Source organism: Procambarus clarkii, chromosome 6 (genome assembly GCF_040958095.1).
Source record: "Procambarus clarkii isolate CNS0578487 chromosome 6, FALCON_Pclarkii_2.0, whole genome shotgun sequence".
Classification (NCBI taxonomy): Eukaryota; Metazoa; Arthropoda; class Malacostraca; order Decapoda; family Cambaridae; genus Procambarus; species Procambarus clarkii.
In genome coordinates, this window is record NC_091155.1 from 9,763,064 (window position 1) to 9,783,926 (window position 20,863).

General features: G+C 44.8%; 1 protein-coding gene and 1 non-coding gene across 3 annotated transcripts in view; both read left to right on the plus strand.

Moving 5' to 3' along the window:
- Positions 1 to 20,863, plus strand: part of LanB2 (laminin subunit gamma-1) — a 529,033-nt gene that overhangs the window by 143,375 nt on the left and 364,795 nt on the right. The window lies entirely within an intron of this gene.
- TRNAD-GUC (transfer RNA aspartic acid (anticodon GUC)) lies at positions 7,370 to 7,441 on the plus strand. The gene has a single exon. It is a non-coding gene; the product is annotated as a tRNA-Asp (tRNA).

The window sequence follows — 20,863 nt, forward strand, 5'->3', positions numbered from 1 at the left end:
TCCCAAGGGGGATTGCGTAACAAAGTCTGCATGTATTTCGTCGACACCCCTCTCAGTGACTGTGTTTGTTATATCGAATGTATTGATGGTGTTGATCGCACAATGGGTCCACCTGTTGCTAATGGAAGCTCTTCTGTCCCGAGCTAGTGCTCCAGTGATTATATCTTTAAGTGAACTGATTCTAGGTCTAGTCAATATCTTGGTCAGCATGCATGCAGCAATCCCTTTTACCCTTATTTCAATCGACGTTAGCTTGGTTTCTATCCTTAGGTTCAGTATTTTAGTCCATCTGGGAGCTCCTGTTATGGCATACATTGTATCGCTTTGAATAACCTCAACGTTTGCCACTGACCAGGAGAAAGAGTGAGTAAGGCAGGCGCTGCATAATCAACTAGGGAACGAACGGCGTGTATGTTAAACATTCTTAACACTTTGTGTCCCGCTCCTAGACGGGGCCCTGTGATTGCTCTCATTATATTTAGTCGTGATTTTGCTTCCTCCTTCAGATATTTATTTTGTTGAATGTCATTTTAGAATCTATCCACACAGATTGATATTGTGTAACCCACTGAAGGTTAATGTCTTGAATGCGTAGGTGCCTGTCTGGAGTGTTGCCGCCTAGTCTCATTGCCTTAGACTTCTGTGCAGATATTTTTAGCCCTAAAACGCTGCATTCAGATGTCACTTTGTCTAATGCACCTTGTGCTTTATTTAGAAGTGAAGGACCTGTAATGACTAATGCTATATCATCAGCATAGCTTAGCAATTTAATCCCTTCTGTAAATGTCATGGTAACAAGGTTTTCCATAACGATGTTAAAAAGACTAGGACTGAGGACTCCTCCTCGTGGAGTCCATTCTCATGCAAGTGGTAGTCCGACACTTGTCCTTGCCTCGTTGATCAAGTATCATTAATATGGAGAATGGCAGACAATAACATAGCAGTATATCATTCTGGAAATAACCAGCCACAAGTTAGATAACTACTGAAATTCAGTGAGAGATTCTCGCTCAACAGAGGACAGAGCCAACTAGGAGCTAAGACACACACTACCTGATCTTCAAAACTATGAGTTTTGAAAAAAAAGACATTACAATCTCAGATACCACATATTCAGACCACAAGCTCATGAAGTTCAAACTAACATTAATACCTGGAATAGGTCCAAGAGGATTAGCAACCGAGAAGGGGTATTCAATCAATTCAATTTCAACTGCCTTAATAGAAAATGGAAGCGCCTCGCTCAAGTGACGTACTCTCCCGTTTTTTGTTTTCGGTCCTCTGGTTAAGTCTGTTAGGTTAGGAAATGACAGTTTAAATTAAGTTTCATGACGTATATCCTTGGTATAAGCCTAACATATACTGTATGTATAACCTGGCTTCCTGTCCCTCCGACACAATGAAATAAAAAAAAAAAAAAAAATAACACGAACACTTAAGTCTTTGAAAGATAAATTGACAACATGCCCAAGCACTCAGCTCCAGGTCCTGACTTGTGGAATTAAATGTTCATTAAGAAGTGTAAAGTACCAGTAGCGTGAGCACTTAGTGTAAAATGTAGAATAAGCCTGGATAAAAATCCGGACCAACCGGGCTGTGGTGGGTATGTGGGCGTGCGGGCAGGCTCCAAGCAACAGCCTGGTGGACTAAACTCTCACAAGTCAAGTCTGGCCTCGGGCCGGGCTTGGGGAGTAGAAGAACTCTCAGAAGCCCATCAACCAGGTATATGTGGGCCTGCGGGCCGCTCCAAGCAACAGCCTGGTGGACCAAACTCTCACAAGTCGAGCCTGGCCTCGGGCCGGGCTTGGGGAGTAGAACAACTCCCAGAACCCCATCAAGCAGGTATCAAGGAGGTATAGGGGAGATAACAGGAGCCCTTACAGCAGCAGATATAGATCTGCTACACAAGTTAAGTAGAAGCTTTGGCAGAAAACTATAGACCAGTCACACTAACACCACACACAAACCTTTCGAACAAGTCATTTGGAATCAAGTTTCCAGTTTTATGGAAAATAATGAACTTCACAACCCAGGACAACATGGATTTGTAGCTGGAAGATCCTGTCTGTCACAGTTACTCAACCACTATGACAAAATCACAGAAGCATTAGAGGTAAAACAAAATGGAGATGTTGTATACACAGAGTTTGCAAAGGCATGCGACTAATGTGACCATGGAGTCTTTAGTGTTTTTCCTGCCCGAAACGCTTCGCGTAATAGTGGCTTGAGGCATTGTATGTACTAGCTCTATCTATAAATTCATCAATATTTATATCACACCTTGTATGTATGTACTTTACCTGAATAAACATTTTATTTTATTTTTTTTATTTTTTTTTGGAGTGATAGCCAGTAGGCTTATAACGGGTAAAGTGAGACGTTGGATTTACAATTTTCTGTCAAACAGGCTGCAAAGAGCAACTTCATCAAATAAGATCAAGCCCAAGTACAGTGAAAAGCTCTGTACTCCAGGGCACAGTCCTTGCACCACTGCTCTTTCTCATTCTTATCTCGCATATAGATAAAAATACTAGTCACAGTTTCGTGTTATCCTTTGCTGATGATACAAGTATCACTATGAACATTTTATTAATACAGATTATTATTATTATTAACATCTCTATTGACAATTTAATTACAACTTTGCCTAATCTGAGGAATTCAATTAGGTCTTATTAAAGTGAGGATAATGCTGGTATTCACTGTCACACAGGACAGGGTCATACACAAGACAATAGGTCTAAACTATACGCTGAACCACATATATATATATCATAGTTACAATCAATGGTTTAATGTACGAATATGCAAATACAACTTGCTATTGTGCACTGCCACACAAGGGCAGGGATGGGTTCATAAGAGATGCAGCTTAAAAATAATATAAATAAAATAGTTTTTCAATCTTTAAAAATGGACAAGCACATTTTGGATAAATTGTTAGGTTGTCTTCCAGTTCACCAGAGTCACTGAAATAGTTACACAGTTGGTGGTACAATAAGCCAGGAGGTTAGGTTAGGTTAGGTTAGGTTAGGTTGTCTTCCAGTTCACCAGACTCACTGAAATAGTTACACAGTTGGTGGTACAATAAGCCAGGAGGTTTATAATATTTTACGGTTTCACATTCAACAATATAGTGGAATGGCCTCGAGCCGGGCTTGGGGGTAGAAGAACTCCCAGAACCCCATCAAGCAAGGACACCCACGTGTAACACGTGAGGGGGGACACACGTGTAGCACGTGAGGGGGGACACACACGTGTAGCACGTGAGGGGGGACACACACGTGTAGCACGTGAGGGGGGACACACACGTGTAGCACGTGAGGGGGGACACACACGTGTAGCACGTGAGGGGGGACACACACGTGTAGCACGTGAGGGGGGACACCTGGTTGATACCTGGTTGATGGGGTTCTGGGAGTTCTTCTACTCCCCAAGCCTGGCCCGAGGCCAGGCTCGACTTGTGAGAGTTTGGTCCACCAGGCTGTTGCTTGGAGCGGCCCGCAGGGCCACGTACCCACCACAGCCCGGCTGATCCAGAACTTCTCTTAGAAAACCGTCCAGTTTCCTCTTGAAGATGTCCACGGTTGTTCCGGCAATATTTCTTATGCTCGCTGGGAGGACGTTGAACAACCGCGGACCCCTGATGTTTATACAGTGCTCTCTGATTGTGCCTATGGCACCTCTGCTCTTCACAGGTTCAATCTTGCATTTTCTTCCATATCGTTCACTCCAGTACGTTGTTATTTTACTGTGTAGATTTGGGACCTGACCCTCCAGTATTTTCCATGTGTATATTATTTGGTATCTCTCTCGTCTCCTTTCTAGAGAGTACATTTGGAGAGCTTTGAGACGATCCCAATAATTTAGGTGTTTTATCTCGTCTATGCGTGCCGTATATGTTCTCTGTATTCCCTCTATTTCAGCAATCTCTCCTGCTCTGAAGGGGGAAGTGAGTACTGAGCAGTACTTGAGACGGGACAACACAAGTGACTTGAAGAGTACAACCATTGTGATGGGATCTCTGGGTCTGAAAGTTCTCGTAATCCATCCGGTCATTTTTCTGGCTGACGCAATATTTGCTTGGTTATGCTCCCTAAACGTTAGATCGTCGGACATCATTATTCCCAAATCCTTGACATGCTGTTTTCCTACTATGGGAAGATTCGATTGTGTTTTGTACCCTGTATTATGTTTCAGATCCTCATTTTTGCCGTACCTGAGTACCTGAAATTTATCAATGTTAAACATCATGTTATTTTCTGCTGCCCAATCAAAAACTTTGTTGACATCTGCTTGTAGTTTTTCAATGTCTTCAGCAGAGGTAATTTTCATGCTGATTTTTGTGTCATCTGCAAAGGACGACACGAAGCTGTGACGTGTATTTTTGTCTATATCAGATATGAGAATAAGGAACAGTAGCGGTGCAAGGACTGTACCTTGAGGTACAGAGCTTTTAACATCGCTTGGACTCGATTTTATCTGATTGACTGTTACTCTTTGTGTTCTGTTCGACAGGAAATTGAGTATCCAGCGTCCTACTTTTCCAGTTATTCCCATTGACCTCATTTTGTGAGCTATCACCCCATGGTCACATTTGTCGAACGCCTTTGCAAAGTCTGTGTATACAGCATCTGCATTTTGCTTTTCTTCTAGGGCTTCTGTGATTTTGTCATAGTGGTTGAGTAACTGTGACAGACAGGATCTTCCCGCTCTAAATCCATGTTGTCCTGGATTGTGCAATTCATTGTTTTCCATAAAACTAGAAATTTGATTCCTAATCACTCTTTCAAACACTTTTATTATGTGTGATGTTAGTGCAACTGGCCTATAATTTTTTGCCAAGGCTTTACTCCCCCCCTTGTGCAACGGAGCTATATCTGCAGATTTAAGTGCTGCTGGTATCTCCCCTGTATCCAGGCTCTTTCTCCATATTACGCTGAGTGCTCTCGCTACTGGTACTTTACATTTCTTTATGAATATTGAATTCCATGAGTCAGGCCCAGGAGCTGAGTGCATAGGCATATTATCAATTTCTCTTTCAAAGTCTTCCGAGTTTGTGGTAATATCCGTTATATTATCTGCAGCTTGAATGTCATTCATAAAGAAGCTGTCTGGGTCATCAACTTTCATGTTGTTTATTGGTGTGCTAAACATAGCCTCATACTGGCTTCTTAGAATTTCACTAATCTCTTTGTGTCTTTGTATCTCTTAATCTCTTTTGGACACGTGTAGCACGTGAGGGGGGACACGTGTAGCACGTGAGGGGGGACACGTGTAGCACGTGAGGGGGGATACGTGTAGCACGTGAGGGGGGATACGTGTAGCACGTGAGGGGGGACACGTGTAGCACGTGAGGGGGGACACGTGTAGCACGTGAGGGGGGACACGTGTAGCACGTGAGGGGGGACACGTGTAGCACGTGAGGGGGGATACGTGTAGCACGTGAGGGGGGATACGTGTAGCACGTGAGGGGGGACACGTGTAGCACGTGAGGGGGGACACGTGTAGCACGTGAGGGGGGACACGTGTAGCACGTGAGGGGGGGACACGTGTAGCACGTGAGGGGGGGACACGTGTAGCACGTGAGGGGGGGACACGTGTAGCACGTGAGGGGGGGACACGTGTAGCACGTGAGGGGGGGACACGTGTAGCACGTGAGGGGGGGACACGTGTAGCACGTGAGGGGGGGACACGTGTAGCACGTGAGGGGGGGACACGTGTAGCACGTGAGGGGGGGGACACGTGTAGCACGTGAGGGGGGGACACGTGTAGCACGTGAGGGGGGGACACGTGTAGCACGTGAGGGGGGACACGTGTAGCACGTGAGGGGGGGACACGTGTAGCACGTGAGGGGGGACACACACGTGTAGCACGTGAGGGGGGGACACACACGTGTAGCACGTGAGGGGGGACACACACGTGTAGCACGTGAGGGGGGGACACACACGTGTAGCACGTGAGGGGGGGGCACACACGTGTAGCACGTGAGGGGGGGACACACACGTGTAGCACGTGAGGGGGGACACACACGTGCAGCACGTGAGGGGGGGACACACGTGCAGCACGTGCGGGGGGGACACACACGTGCAGCACGTGCGGGGGGGACACACACGTGCAGCACGGGAGGGGGGGACACACACGTGTAGCACGTGAGGGGGGGACACACACGTGTAGCACGTGAGGGGGGGACACACACGTGTAGCACGTGAGGGGGGGACACACACGTGTAGCACGTGAGGGGGGGACACACACGTGTAGCACGTGAGGGGGGACACACACGTGCAGCACGTGAGGGGGGGACACACACGTGCAGCACGTGAGGGGGGGCACACACGTGCAGCACGTGAGGGGGGACACACACGTGTTGCACGTGAGGGGACACACGTGTTGCACGTGAGGGGACACACGTGTAAAATAACTTAACAAACTGGGTTAGTAAATACACCTGGCTGTGATGTTCCCACACCTGAATGATAGTATACCTAACTGTTGTGTTCCCACACCTGAATGGTCATACACCTGGCTGTGTTGTCCCCACACCTGAATGGTAATACACCTGGCTGTGCTGTTCCCACACCTGAATGGTAATACACCTGGCTGTGATGTTCCCACACGTGAATGATAGTATACCTGACTGTTGTGTTCCCACACCTGAATGGTAATACACCTGGCTGTGTTGTCCCCACACCTGAATGGTAATACACCTGGCTGTGTTTTTCCCACACCTGAATGGTAATACACCTGGCTGTGTTGTTCCCACACCTGAATGGTAATATACCTGGCTGTGTTGTCCCCACACCTGAATGGTAATACACCTGGCTGTGTTTTTCCCACACCTGAATGGTAATACACCTGGCTGTGTTGTTCCCACACCTGAATGGTTATACACCTGGCTGTGTTGTTCCCACATCTGAATGGTAATACACCTGGCTGTGTTGTTCCCACACCTGAATGGTAGTACACCTGGCTGTGCTGTTCCCACACCTGAATGGTAATACACCTGGCTGTGCTGTTCCCACACCTGAATGGTAATACACCTGGCGGCGTTGTGTTCCCACACCTGAATGAGCTAGCAACACACTAAAAATGACAATTTGAATAATCTATTTGTTAACCTACAAATAATTTTCAAATTTTGCCCGAAACACTATGCGTGCTTTACAAACCTGTAAGAACAATTACGTTCACTTATACACTTATACACTTGTTGCAATGAATTCATTTATGAATAAACACTAGTGAAGTAGGAACACTCGCTTTCAATGTAACTTCTTGTATGTATAAATGCAACAAAATGTTTCCTGGAGTTTGCCAGAGCTGCGGGAGCGAGGCTTGTCTAATGTTCTTAAGTCGGCGCTGGTAAGATTCCTCGGTAGTATAGTGGTGAGTATCCCCGCCTGTCACGCGGGAGACCGGGGTTCGATTCCCCGCCGGGGAGGTAATTTTTTTTTTTTTTTCAAGAATGCTTTATAAAATAATGTGTTGGAAAAGTGTAGACTACTGGAGACCAGGATTTGTATAAGTTATTGTTTGTGAGAGGCGGGTGTAGTGAGCCCAAGAGGCGAGGCTGTGTGGAGCAAGTGATTAGTGCTAGGTACAAAGGTATGGTGGAGCCGAGGAACTTACACGAAACACAGAGTACTGGGCACAGTCACACTTAATCACACAAGGAAAACATCTGAGAATGATGTTGTCTGACGACCTGTGAACATTACCGAGCAAATATAGCGGCGGCCAGGAAAATGACACCTGATTGATGGGATTTGGGGAGTTCTTCTACTCTCCAAGCCCGGCCCAAGGACTTGTGAGAGTTTGGTCCACCAGGCTGTTTTGCTTGGAGCGGCCCGCAGGCCCACATACCAACCACAGCCTGGTTGGTCCGGCACTCCTTGAAGGAAACTATCTAGTTTCCTCTTGAAGATGTCCACGGTTGTTCCAGCAATATTTCTTATGCTCGCTTTGAGGGTGTTGAACAACAGTGGACCTCTGATGTTTATACAGTGTTCTCTGATTGTGCCTATGGCACCTGAGCTTGTAAAAGCACCTTCATCACCTTCAGTGATTAAGTGCTTAATTGCACACTAGTTTCTTTATCAGCTATCTCACCCTGTCAGAGTAGAAGAGACAAATGTATGGGAATGCATGTGTGTGTATATATGTATGTATATGTATGGGTATAAAGTATATATGGAAGCTGATCAGAATTACATTTCACCTTTGTGAATGTACATTAATGACACTATGTAAAAGACACATCAAACACTTTATGTAGGGCATACGTAAATCTGTGTATCTATGTATTTACGTATGTAGGTTAGCTTAGCATTTTAAAAGCACTGAATCACCTTCTGTGGTTGAGTGTTCAATAAACCCCTGAACTATATGTTTAACACATCTCTAACCCTGTCCATGGAGGACAGAAGAAAATGTATATATGCTGGTTAGCATTGTAAATGTGTGGCCACGTCTGTGGTAGAAAATAATAATAATAATAAAAAAAACTGGTTCTGTTCTGCATTTTCTTCCATATTGTTCACTCCAATATGTTGTTATTTTACTGTGTAGATTTGGGACCTGGCCTTCCAGTATTTTCCATGTGTATATTATTTGATATCTGATTGATAGGATGGATTATGAGAACGTTCACATCCAGAGATGTGAAGCTATGCTAACACTACATAAATCACTGGTGTTGTCCCGTCTTGAGTATTGCTCGGTACTCACTTCCCCTTTCACAGCGGGAGAGATCTCTGAATTAGAGGCAATACAGAGAACACATACGGCACGCAGAGACATGATAAAACATCTACACTACTGGGACCGTCTCAAAGTTCTCACGATGTATCCTCTCTGGAAACGAGACGAAAGAGATATGAAATAATATATCCATGGAAGACACTGGCGGGCCAGGCCCCAAATTTGCACAGTAGAATAACAACATACTGGAGCGAAAGGTACGGAAGGAAATGCAGAATAGAACCAGTGAAGAGTTGAGGTAGCTGTAGTGGATAGTGCTAGCAACAGTCTGGAAAAAAAATTAAGCTAAAAAGCAAACTTAAATATTCCTAGGCCTAGTATAGCACATATATGTACTATATTTGGCCTCAGATAGCGTGTATTAGGCCTAGGATGATTAGGTTAGATTTAATTAGCAAGATAAATATAAAACTATTTCCGGTTTGTCCAAATTCAATAGTGCAAAATTTTACTTTCTAATTGTCCATTACGTCAATATATCAAGATCAAAGATCAAAGTCAAGATAAAAAAAAACACATCTAGTATCGGGCCCTGCGAAAGGGAGATGGAACTTTCACCGATGACAACAAAGAAATGAGCGAGTTACTAAGGAAGCAGTACGACTCTGTTTTCAGCGAGCCATTAAACGCACTAAAGATTGATAACCCAAATGAATTTTTCATGGATATGATACCAACATCAAATCATATATCAGACGTCACCCTATCCTGCACTGGATTTTGAAGAAGCCATAAACAGTATGCCTATGCACTCTGCACCAGGCCCGGATTCTTGGAACTCTATATTCATCAAGAACTGTATAAAAACGCTATCGCAGGCCCTCCACATTCTGTGGAGACAAAGCCTAGATACTGGCGTTATCCCTGACATACTAAAAACAGCAGAGATAGCACCACTACATAAAGGAGGAAATAAGGCAGAGACAAAAAAATACAGACCAATAGCACTAACATTGTACATCATAAAAATCTTTGAGAGAGTGCTAAAAAGTAAGATCACAAAATACATGGAATCACAGCATCTCCATAACCCCGGACAACATGGTTTCAGAGCAGGGCGCTCTTGCCTGTCACAGTTGCTGGACCACTATGACATGGCATTAGATGCCATGGAAGACAAACAAAACGCTGATGTAATTTACACAGATTTTGCAAAAGCTTTTGATAAATGTGACCATTGTCTTATCGCACATAAAATGCGTTCAAAAGGAATTACCGGAAAAATAGGCAGATAGATCTATAATTTCCTGGCTAATAGAATCCAATGTGCAATAGTCAACAAAATCAAATCCGGTCCATCAACCGTGAAGACCTCAATCCCCCAGGGTACTGTGCTTGCTCCAGTACTTTTTCTCATCCTCATATCGGACATAGACAAGAACACAACCTATAGTACTGTATCATCCTTTGCAGATGACTCTAGGATCTTCATGAGAGTAGACAACATAGAGGACACGGCGAACCTCCAACCAGACGTAAATCAGATCTTTCTATGGGCTACAGAAAATAATATGGTGTTTAACGAAGATAAGTTCCAGCTCATGCGCTATGGCAAAAAAGAAAATATAAAAACGGAAACCACGTACAAAACTCAGGCAAATCATAACATAGAACGTAAAGGCAATGTAAAGGATCTGGGTGTACTCATGTCGGAAGACCTTACCTTTAAAGAACACAATAAAGTAGCTGTCACAACTGCAAGAAAAATGACAGGTTGGATAACAAGAACTTTTCACACTAGAGATGCTATACCGATGATGATACTTTTCAAGTCGCTAGTGCTCTCTAGAGTGGAGTACTGCTGCACAATGACAGCCTCTTTCAATGCTGGAGAAATTGCTGACCTGGAGAGCGTGCAGAGATCCTTTACTGCTAGAATCCTCTCAGTAAAACATCTAAACTATTGGGGCTGACTAAAGAGCCTAAATCTGTACTCCCTTGAGCGCAGGCGGGAGAAATACATAATAATTTACACATGGAAAATAGTAGAGGGGCTGGTCCCAAACCTGCACACAGAAATAACATCACATGAGACCAGGAGGCATGGCAGGATGTGGAGCGTTGAAAAGCGGAGGTGCAACAGGTACTCTGAGAGAGAACTCTATCAACATCAGAGACCCGAGACTTTTCAACACGACGTCACGTGGACATCTTCTCTTGAAGATGTCCACGGTTATTCCGGCAATAATTCTTATACTCGCTGGTAGGACGTTGAACAGCCGTGGACCTCTGATGTTTATAGTGTTCTCTGACTGTGCCCATGGCACCCCTGCTCTTCACTGGTTCCATTCTGCATTTTCTTCCGCTGATCTTTTCTACCCTCAGATCTTGGCGCCCCAGGTCACCCCAATACCTTCATTTCACAGTTTCCAGGGATTTCAGCTTTATATGAAATATTGTAGTGTGAGGTGTAGGACATTATAATCAGAGCGGAAATGGTAGATATAACATTCTTGAAAGTCTATCATTAAGTCCAAGACTGACACCAATCACCACAAGGACTCGTAAGAGCTTCAGTCTAGCCCCAAGTCTCAACCTGAGAGAAGATAGATAACCTAAGCTCTTAAATTAACCTCCGAGGTATCCAAGCTTCCCAGTTCTCTAGTGTAGCCTCACTGCATCTTAAGTGGGTAGTGTCGTGCTGCACGGAATGACAGCACGTGATTCATGTACGTGATTCAATGACAGCACGTGATTCATGTACGTGATTCAATGACAGCACGTGATTCATGTACGTGATTCAATGACAGCACGTGATTCATGAACGTGATTCAATGACAGCACGTGATTCATGAACGTGATTCAATGACAGCACGTGATTCATGAACGTGATTCAATGGCAGCACGTGATTCATGAACGTGATTCAATGACAGCACGTGATTCATGAACGTGATTCAATGACAGCACGTGATTCATGAACGTGATTCAATGACAGCACGTGATTCATGAACGTGATTCAATGACAGCACGTGATTCAATGACAGCACGTGATTCATGAACGTGATTCAATGACAGCACGTGATTCATGAACGTGATTCAATGACAGCACGTGATTCATGAACGTGATTCAATGACAGCACGTGATTCATGTACGTGATTCAATGACAGCACGCGATTCAATGACAGCACGTGATTCAATGACAGCACGTGATTCATGTACGTGATTCAATGACAGCACGTGATTCATGTACGTGATTCAATGACAGCACGTGATTCATGTACGTGATTCAATGACAGCACGTGATTCATGTACGTGATTCAATGACAGCACGTGATTCATGTACGTGATTCAATGACAGCACGTGATTCATGTACGTGATTCAATAACAGCACGTGATTCAATGACAGCACGTGATTCATGAACGTGATGTAGCACGGGTTTGGTTTCCTCTCTCTACTTCTCTACCTTCTACTCCCTCTACCCGTATTCTTACTTTTTATTCTCTACCAAGGGACTCCAAAACTTTTACCAAAGCCAACTCCACGCCACGTGGTCCTAAGACGATTGACCGACTTAGGATTCTACACCCAGTATGACGTGACCTAAGCTCTGAGCAAAACCCTAGAGTCGCCTCTACGCTGCCACCACCAGACCAGTAACACAAGAGCAATGATCGAGGTCTGGATCGATCACGCTAATTAATCAACCTAGGGGCTTGATCCCCACTATATACGATGACCTTGAGTGTGGAATAAATTACACGGTAATGATAATTCCGATTCGATGTTAGAATCGGCGCCCAATCCAACTTTACCTCGTGTGGACCATGTGACCAGGACAAGTTTACACATAAAACACATGGAAATAATGAAATGCAAAATATTACCTAATTTAATTTATTAAAAGAAAACTAAAACAAAAATCTAAATATGTTCACTCCCTGTCACTTTAACACTCCCTACTTGACCTGAGTGGCAAATGAGACTATTTCTATACATAACCATAGCAACTATACCTCTATGTTTTCCAGCTAAGATGTTGGGCTGGTCTCGGGGAGAGGTAAGATGTTTGACCTCTCCCAGCTGCTTCCGTGACCACACTGATCTCTCTCTTGTCTGGTCTACCCCAGACAGAACATTGTATCCTTCCGCCTAGTCAAAGTTTTACCAAGTTACTAGCCAGGTTTAAGTTATAACAATTAACCTCTGTTGTACTTAATTGATCCAGACTGGTTGAATTATTTTACTGAATTAAATTACAAACATCTAACGGCAGAGCTGTTCCCGATCCCCAAAATGGTTAATTGAACTTTGAGAAATACTAGACATGTCAACCCTGCTGACCTATGACCGCCGGTCACTCCGCCTTAAAAGTTAGATCTGATTCGTGACGTCACTGATGGTGACTTAAACTCAATAATTAGAATACTCTTGATATTGTATCCAGTACTATTATACAATACAATTTTAATGCAAAATGAATAAAGGCTAATTTTCTCTAAATTACTGAATACTATAGGATGATTCATTATACGCAGCTATGAACAAAGATGCCCGCCATTTGTGACTCAGACCTGCTAATTCCCAGGGGACTGGGCGTTGTTGAGAGGTCAGGTCCCTACTCGAACTTCTGGAACCTTCTGGAATAATTCTTACAACAGCCTAGTTTGTTACAGTGATTCAATGACAGCACGTGATTCATGAACGTGATTCAATGACAGCACGTGATTCATGAACGTGATTCAATGACAGCACGTGATTCATGAACGTGATTCAATGACAGCACGTGATTCATGAACGTGATTCAATGACAGCACGTGATTCATGAACGTGATTCAATGACAGCACGTGATTCATGAACGTGATTCAATGACAGCACGTGATTCATGAACGTGATTCAATGACAGCACGTGATTCATGTACGTGATTCAATGACAGCACGTGATTCAATGACAGCACGTGATTCATGTACGTGATTCAATGACAGCACGTGATTCATGTACGTGATTCAATGACAGCACGTGATTCAATGACAGCACGTGATTCATGTACGTGATTCAATGACAGCACGTGATTCATGTACGTGATTCAATGACAGCACGTGATTCATGTACGTGATTCAATGACAGCACGTGATTCATGTACGTGATTCAATGACAGCACGTGATTCATGTACGTGATTCAATGACAGCACGTGATTCATGTACGTGATTCAATGACAGCACGTGATTCATGTACGTGATTCAATGACAGCACGTGATTCATGTACGTGATTCCTGGTTGATACCTGGTTGATGGGGTTCTGGGAGTTCTTCTACTCCCCAAGCCCGGCCCGAGGCCAGGCTCGACTTGTGAGAGTTTGGTCCACCAGGCTGTTGCTTGGAGCGGCCCGCAGGGCCACGTACCCACCACAGCCCGGCTGATCCGGAACTTCTCTTAGAAAACCGTCCAGTTTTCTCTTGAAGATGTCCACGGTTGTTCCGGCAATATTTCTTATGCTCGCTGGGAGGACGTTGAACAACCGCGGACCCCTGATGTTTATACAGTGCTCTCTGATTGTGCCTATGACACCTCTGCTCTTCACAGGTTCAATCTTGCATTTTCTTCCATATCGTTCACTCCAGTACGTTGTTATTTTACTGTGTAGATTTGGGACCTGACCCTCCAGTATTTTCCAGGTGTATATTATTTGGTATCTCTCTCGTCTCCTTTCTAGAGAGTACATTTGGAGAGCTTTGAGACGATCCCAATAATTTAGGTGTTTTATCTCGTCTATGCGTGCCGTATATGTTCTCTGTATTCCCTCTATTTCAGCAATCTCTCCTGCTCTGAAGGGGGAAGTGAGTACTGAGCAGTACTCGAGACGGGACAGCACAAGTGACTTGAAGAGTACAACCATTGTGATGGGATCCCTGGATTTGAAAGTTCTCGTAATCCATCCGATCATTTTTCTGGCTGACGCGATATTTGCTTGGTTATGCTCCCTAAACGTTAGATCGTCGGACATCATTATTCCCAAATCCTTGACATGCTGTTTTCCTACTATGGGAAGATTCGATTGTGTTTTGTACCCTGTATTATGTTTCAGATCCTCATTTTTGCCGTACCTGAGTACCTGAAATTTATCACTGTTAAACATCATGTTATTTTCTGCTGCCCAATCAAAAACTTTGTTGACATCTGCTTGTAGCTTTTCAATGTCTTCAGCAGAGGTAATTTTCATGCTGATTTTTGTGTCATCTGCAAAGGACGACACGAAGCTGTGGCGTGTATTTTTGTCTATATCAGATATGAGAATAAGGAACAGTAGCGGTGCAAGGACTGTACCTTGAGGTACAGAGCTTTTAACATCGCTTGGACTCGATTTTATCTGATTGACTGTTACTCTTTGTGTTCTGTTCGACAGGAAATTGAGTATCCAGCGTCCTACTTTTCCAGTTATTCCCATTGACCTCATTTTGTGAGCTATCACCCCATGGTCACATTTGTCGAACGCCTTTGCAAAGTCTGTGTATACAACATCTGCATTTTGCTTTTCTTCTAGGGCTTCTGTGATTTTGTCATAGTGGTTGAGTAACTGTGACAGACAGGATCTTCCCGCTCTAAATCCATGTTGTCCTGGATTGTGCAATTCATTGTTTTCCATAAAACTAGAAATTTGATTCCTAATCACTCTTTCAAACACTTTTATTATGTGTGATGTTAGTGCAACTGGCCTATAATTTTTTGCCAAGGCTTTACTCCCCCCCTTGTGCAACGGAGCTATATCTGCAGATTTAAGTGCTGCTGGTATCTCCCCTGTATCCAGGCTCTTTCTCCATATTACGCTGAGTGCTCTCGCTACTGGTACTTTACATTTCTTTATGAATATTGAATTCCATGAGTCAGGCCCAGGAGCTGAGTGCATAGGCATATTATCAATTTCTCTTTCGAAGTCTTCCGAGTTTGTGGTAATATCCGTTATATTATCTGCAGCTTGAATGTCATTCATAAAGAAGCTGTCTGGGTCATTCAATGACAGCACGTGATTCATGAACGTGATTCAATGACAGCACGTGATTCATGAACGTGATTCAATGACAGCACGTGATTCATGAACGTGATTCAATGACAGCACGTGATTCATGAACGTGATTCAATAACAACACGTGATTCATGAACGTGATTCAATGACAGCACGTGATTCATGAACGTGATTCAATGACAGCACGTGATTCATGAACGTGATTCAATGACAGCACGTGATTCAATGACAGCACGTGATTCAATGACAGCACGTGATTCAATGACAGCACGTGATTCATGAACGTGATTCAATGACAGCACGTGATTCATGAACGTGATTCAATGACAGCACGTGATTCATGAACGTGATTCAATGACAGCACGTGATTCAATGACAGCACGTGATCAATTGGAATTCACTCAGTCACAGAGTCAAAGTCACTCACCTTACTGTAGTGGCCAGAGGTCTGTTATATCTCTTATCTTCTTCATCATATCTCTTGGCTTGTCCAACTGCTTTACCTGTATTATGTGGTAAAGCTTGACACCGCAGTGGCTGCTAGTTCCTGGCGTCTCTCATCTTCCATCATCTCTTGCATCTGTCTCATGTTATCCATCCTACATCTGCCTCATGTTATCCATCCTACATCTGCCTCATGTTATCCATCCTACATCTGTCTCATGTTATCTCTACATCTGCCTCATGTTATCTCTACATATGCCTCATGTTATCCATCCTACATCTGCCTCATGTTATCCATCCTACATCTGTCTCATGTTATCTCTACATCTGCCTCATGTTATCTCTACATCTGCCTCATGTTATCCATCCTACATCTGCCTCATGTTATCCATCCTACATCTGTCTCATGTTATCTCTACATCTGCCTCATGTTATCTCTACATATGCCTCATGTTATCCATCCTACATCTGCCTCATGTTATCCATCCTACATCTGCCTCATGTTATCCATCCTACATCTCTCATGTTATCCATCCTACATCTGCCTCATGTTATCCATCCTACATCTGCCTCATGTTTTCTCTCCATCTGCCTCATGTTTTCTCTCCATCTGCCTCATGTTATCTCTACATCTGCCTCATGTTATCTCTACATCTGCCTCATGTTATCTCTACATCTGCCTCATGTTATCTCTACATCTGCCTCATGTTATCTCTACATCTGCCTCATGTTATCTCTACATCTGCCTCATGTTATCTCTACATCTGCCTCATGTTATCTGAACATCTGCCTCATGTTATCTGTACATCTGCCTCATGTTATCTGTACATCTGACTCATGTTATCTGTACATCTGCCTCATGTTATCTCTCCATCTGCCTCATGTTATCTCTACATCTGCCTCATGTTATCTCTCCATCTGCCTCATGTTATCTCTCCATCTGCCTCATGTTATCCATCCTACATCTGCCTCATGTTATCCATCCTACATCTGCCTCATGTTATCCATCCTACATCTGCCTCATGTTATCCATTCTACATCTGCCTCATGTTATCCATCCTACATCTGCCTCATATTTTCTCTCCATCTGCCTCATGTTATCTCTACATCTGCCTCATGTTATCTCTACATCTGCCTCATGTTATCTCTACATCTGCCTCATATTATCTCTACATCTGCCTCATGTTATCTCTACATCTGCCTCATGTTATCTACATCTGCCTCATGTTATCTCTACATCTGCCTCACGTTATCTCTACATCTGCTTCATGTTATCTCTACATCTGCCTCACGTTATCTCTACATCTGCCTCATTTTATCTTACATCTGCTTCATTTTAGGTAAACATCGGGTCTAGCTGTGGTGAGTTCTCTTGAAGAGTTCCGCAAGTTCTTCTACACTCCTGGCTTGACTTACCATAACTTGGTCCACCAGGCTGTTGCTTGGAGCGGCCCCGCAGGCCCACAAATCCACTACAGTCTGGTAGGTCCACCACGTCTTGCAAGAACTTATCTAAATGCTTCTAGAAGACTTCCACCTTAATTCCGGCAATATGTCTAATGTTTGCTGGGAGAGAACTGTAAACAGCCGTGAACCCTTGAGGTTCAGACAGTGTTCGTTGACTGTGTCTATGGCGCCTCTACTTTTCACTAGTAGAGGATTTCTGCATTTCCTTCCGTACCTTTCGCTCCAGTATGTTGTTATTCTACTGTGCAAATTTGGGACCTGGCCCTCCAGTATCGTCTACGTATCTCTTCATTGGAAGGGATACCTCTCTCGTCTCCTTTCCAGAGAGGATACATCGTGAGAACTTTGAGACGGTCCCAGTAGTGTAGATGTTTTATCGTGTCTCTGCGTGCCGTATATGTTCTCTCTATTGCCTCTAATTCAGAGATCTCTCCCGCTGTGAAAGGGGAAGTGAGTACCGAGCAATACTCAAGACGGGACAACACCAGTGATTTATACAGTGTTAGTATTGCTGTGGGATCTCTGGATGTGAACGTTCTCATAATCCGTCCTATCATTGTCCTGGCCGCCGCTATATTTGCTCGGTTATGTTCACTAAATGTCAGGTCGTCAGACATCTTAATTCCCAGAGCTTTTACAAGTTGCTTTCATAATGAGTAGGTCTGGTGAGCCCTTTCACTTACAATTCCTGGATCTGTAATAGGCTGTGGGGGTGTGTGAGAGGTGGGTGTTGAGGGTGTGTGAGAGGTGGGTGTTGAGGGTGTGTGAGAGGTGGGTGTTGAGGGTGTGTGAGAGGTGGGTGTTGAGGGTGTGTGAGAGGTGGGTGTTGAGGGTGTGTGAGAGGTGGGTGTTGAGGGTGTGTGAGAGGTGGGTGTTGAGGGTGTGTGAGAGGTGGGTGTTGAGGGTGTGTGAGAGGTGGGTGTTGAGGGTGTGTGAGAGGTGGGTGTTGAGGGTGTGTGAGAGGTGGGTGTTGAGGGTGTGTGAGAGGTGGGTGTTGAGGGTGTGTGAGAGGTGGGTGTTGAGGGTGTGTGAGAGGTGGGTGTTGAGGGTGTGTGAGAGGTGGGTGTTGAGGGTGTGTGAGAGGTGGGTGTTGAGGGTGTGTGAGAGGTGGGTGTTGAGGGTGTGTGAGAGGTGGGTGTTGAGGGTGTGTGAGAGGTGGGTGTTGAGGGTGTGTGAGAGGTGGGTGTTGAGGGTGTGTGAGAGGTGGGTGTTGAGGGTGTGTGAGAGGTGGGTGTTGAGGGTGTGTGAGAGGTGGGTGTTGAGGGTGTGTAAGAGGTGGGTGTTGAGGGTGTGTGAGAGGTGGGTGTGAGAGGCGGGTGTTGAGGGTGTGTGAGAGGCGGGTGTTGAGGGTGTGTGAGAGGTGGGTGTTGAGGGTGTGTGAGAGGTGGGTGTTGAGGGTGTGTGAGAGGTGGGTGTGTGAGAGGTGGGGGTTGAGGGTGTGTGAGAGGTGGGGGTTGAGGGTGTGTGAGAGGTGGGTGTGAGGGTGTGTGAGAGGTGGGTGTGAGGGTGTGTGAGAGGTGGGTGTGAGGGTGTGTGAGAGGTGGGTGTGAGGGTGTGTGAGAGGTGGGTGTGAGGGTGTGTGAGAGGTGGGTGTGAGGGTGTGTGAGAGGTGGGTGTGAGGGTGTGTGAGAGGTGGGTGTTGAGGGTGTGTGAGAGGCGGGTGTTGAGGGTGTGTGAGAGGCGGGTGTTGAGGGTGTGTGAGAGGCGGGTGTTGAGGGTGTGTGAGAGGCGGGTGTTGAGGGTGTGTGAGAGGCGGGTGTTGAGGGTGTGTGAGAGGCGGGTGTTGAGGGTGTGTGAGAGGCGGGTGTTGAGGGTGTGTGAGAGGCGGGTGTTGAGGGTGTGTGAGAGGCGGGTGTTGAGGGTGTGTGAGAGGCGGGTGTTGAGGGTGTGTGAGAGGCGGGTGTTGAGGGTGTGTGAGAGGCGGGTGTGAGAGTGTGTGAGAGGCGGGTGTGAGAGTGTTATCACATGAAGGGTACTCATGGCTGGAGGAGGGTGGGGGGGGGGGCTGCCACCTGATAGCTCACACTTCCGGTGTCAGACACCCAGAGGGGCGGTGCCCGGCACCCACTTCCTTGCCCTCATCTTAGAGCTGCCCCAAGTGGACCAAGGGTTGAGTGGGGTAGGCGAGAGGGATGGGGGGGGAGGAGGATGTGGGGGAGGCGGGACGGGAAGGGATGGGGTGGAATTGGGAGGCGGTATTCAATCAATACAATTTCCACAATAAGAGGATTGACTGGGAAAAAATAAATGTAGACCTTGCAACCATTCAATGGGAGACGGTCTTAAGCGACCAAACTCCCACACAGGGAATAGCTCAACTGACAGCTGAAGCTTACAAGGTCTGCTTGAAGCACGTGCCTGTGAGGAGGGGCAGATAGAGAACCACTCTAGAAAGAGAACTCAGACGACTGTACAGAAGGAAAACAAAATCACGGAAATGTTTAAGCAGACAAACTATCACAAGAAAGGAATCTAAACTTAAGTAGGGAGATCGAAGAAATAGAGCAAACGTTGAAGCGATCATACAAGTCTGAGGAAATGGATTTGGAACAAAAGCCTATACAAGATATAAAGAAAAATCCAAAATATTTTTTCACATAGGCAAAATCAAAATAAAAAACCTCCACCAGTATTGAACCTTTAATTACAACCGAAGGTACATACACAGAGGACAACAAAGAAGTTAGTTAAATTTTAAGCACACCAATAAACAACATGAATGTTGATGACCCAGACAGCTTCTTCATGACTGACATTCAAGCTGCAGATAATATAACGGATATTACCACAAACTCGGAAGACTTTGAAAGAGAAATTGACAACATGCCCATGCACTCAGCCTCTGGGCCTGACTCATGGAATTCAATATTCATGAAGAAATGTAAAGTACCAGTAGCGAGAGCACTCAGCGTAATATGGAGAAAGAGCCTGGATACAGGGGAGATACCAGCAGCACTTAAATCTGCAGATATAGCTCCTCTGCACAAGGGGGGTAGTAAAGCGTTGGCAAAATTTTTTACACCAGTTGCACTAACATCACACATAATAACAAGTTTTGAAACAATAATTAGGATTACATTTTTAGTTTTATGGAAAATAATGAGTTACACAACCCAGGACAACATATTTAGAGCGGGAAGATCCTGTCTGTCACAGTTACTCAACCACTATGACAAAATTACAGAAGCCCTAGAAGAAAAACAGAATGCAGTTGTTGTATACACAGA